Here is a 2675-nt window from a genome sequence, read left to right as displayed (position 1 = left end):
CAGGATGCCCTTGAACTTACTTTGTAGCCCAGGCTGGCCTCAAACCTGGCAGTTCTCCTGCCTCAGCCTCCCAAGTGGTAGGATTATGGCCTGTGCCACCATGCCCAGCGAACTTGCTGAGTTTGAGAGAGCAGATAAGCAACTCAGTAGCAGATGCAGACACTTCATCCCGCTCTTTCATGGAAGGAACAGTTGCTCCATTAGGGAAAAAAGATGGAATGATTTAAAGCCCAGGATTTATTTTTATTTATTTATTTATGTGTGTGTGTGTGTGGCCAGCTCAGCCCACCAGGGGGGCGGGGCGGGCTGGCATGTGGTGCTGGGGGATTGAACCACAGTCCCTGTGCTTTTGCTAAGCTTGTTCTAAGTAGGTGCTTTCGACCACTGAGCCATCTCACCAGCCCCGAGCCCAGGATTTAGAAAGGTTCTGGAATTACAGATCTTGAGGGAATTTCAGGCAGAAGCATTTCTCCTCCACCTAGCCCTCCCCCATCCACAGTGTCTGCTTTCTGCAATTTCACCATTGTTTGACAAGTCAGCGACTCTTCAGCTGTGGCCTGTGGGCAGCTCCAGGTACACGTCTGCCAGCCTTCTGCTCATCTGAGCTTTCCGGTGTGCAGCTTTCTGGGGTGCTGCTCAGGATTCTTTGAATCTCTTAGGCTCTTACCCCCTACTTCTCATATGAGTTTCTTGTTACTCCAGGAATGTGTTTAGACTGTGGGTCATTTTAGAGACATCCCTAGCTGTGGTGCTGAGGGGGACTGACTGACACCTGCTGCACAGGGCCGCCCACGTCATTCTGCAAGGTGTCGGATCAGTGGCCACCATCAGTGGCAGGGCTTCCACTTGGGTGCTCATACAGGAACCCACTGTTGCTCTGTGGTCATGGTTAAGTTCGGCCTCTGGAACCTTATAGCAGCTGGAGAAAGTTGCAGTTATAGTAGGTTACAGTAAATAGCAGATAGAGGAAAACTGAGATGTTCCTGAGACCCCCAAAGTTTTCTTTATGCCATGTAGCATGTGTGTATTTATTTATTTAGTACAGGGTCTCACTATGCAGCTCAGACTCAGTGATCCTCCTACCTAAGCCTCCCCAGCACGGGGATTACAGGCATGCACCACCATGCCAGATTATGTGGCTGGAGTGATGCATCTGGGGTTCCGGGGCCTGCAATACAGGAGATCGAACTTGGGTCCTTGTGCTTACCAGGCAGGCACTTGGACTGCTGAGTCCTAGCCTGTGTGTTTTAAGTTAGGTCATTACAAATGTACCTCTGAAATTTGTTAAAGCCATCCAGCACTGTCAGTGGGATTCAATATAAACTTCTTGGGCTTATTCAGCTAGACAGTATCTTCAGGTTTAAAAAAGGATTTCTACACTAACTTCTGTATGTCACAGCTCTGTTCAAACACACACAACCGAGTTTCCTGGAAGTACTGATTGGAATGAAAAAAATCTGGGACCTCTCACTGCACTCCAGTCCCTGCCATCCGTTGTACCTGCAAAGGATGTCACTCAAAATCTCCCTTGGTCCCAGGGAGTTTTGTCTCTGCCACTTCTCACCAGAGTCACCAACTGGCATCTTGTTTCCTGAATGACTTGGTTCATTTCTGTCTCTAATGCTGTACGAGGACACCTCCCAGAGGCAGCAAGGGGTCTTGCTTGTCTCCACTTGTGCCAGAATTCATCATGACTTTTGTTTTCTCTTTTGGCTTCCTTTCTTTTTGGTACTGGGAATAGAACTCAGGACTTTTGCACTTGCTAAGTGGGTGCTTAAGTCGCTGAGCTGTCTCCCCAGCTTCCTTTTGGCTTCCACTAGGCTTTTTTCTCAAATGAAGGGGAAAGGCTAAGTATGGAAAGAGGCACCATCTTGGTTTTTGCCCTCTCTGAGTGTACTTGTCTACTGCTGCTTTTTGAGGCTCTCTGCCCCTTTTTTTTTTTTTAAAGGAGGAAGAAATTTGACTTTATTTTATCCCATCTCGCTTTCCTTCAAGTTTAGAGCAATGTGGGAAGTGACGTGGAAGGGTGAAGTGGAGCAATCTTAACCTGTGTTAAGAGGTCACCTGTGTTGTGTTTGGGTTTTGTGGTTTTCTGTGGCATTTCGGTGAAGGAATGGATTCCTAATCACAGCAGGAAGCCCTGAGGAGCCTGTGAATAAGTCTTTTGAGTATAAAGGCAGCCAACAGTTACCTGATTTTGAAAGTCTCTGCCCACGTTTTGCCCCCTGTACTCCCATTCAACAGATTTTGTTGAGGACCAGCCTCTCTCCAGCTTCTTAATGGGGGTGAAATATGCAAGAATTTATAAAATAATGTACAACTTAACAAAATGCTCATATAGCTATAACCCAAATGTTATAAAAATAATATATTCTAAAAGTTTTACTGTTTGGCCTTTAATGCTTAGATCTGCAATAACCCAGCTGGAGTTTACTTTCATAAGTGGGATGAGTTAAGATCAAGGCTAACTTTTCTCAGGTGGCGATACTGTGATTTCAGCAACACACGGAAGATTGTCCTCTCACTTGCTGCTTTACAGCACCTTCTTTTCAATGTTATGTATTTAGGTAAAAACTAAGCTAAAGGGCTGGTGAGATGGCTCAGTGGTCTAAAGCACCTACTTAGAACAAGCTGAGCAAAGCACAGGGACTGCGTTTCAATCCCCCAGCACCACA

This window comes from Octodon degus, unplaced genomic scaffold, assembly GCF_000260255.1.
Source record: "Octodon degus isolate 3935 unplaced genomic scaffold, OctDeg1.0 scaffold00135, whole genome shotgun sequence".
Lineage (NCBI taxonomy): Eukaryota > Metazoa > Chordata > Mammalia > Rodentia > Octodontidae > Octodon > Octodon degus.
This window is presented reverse-complemented; position numbering follows the sequence as displayed.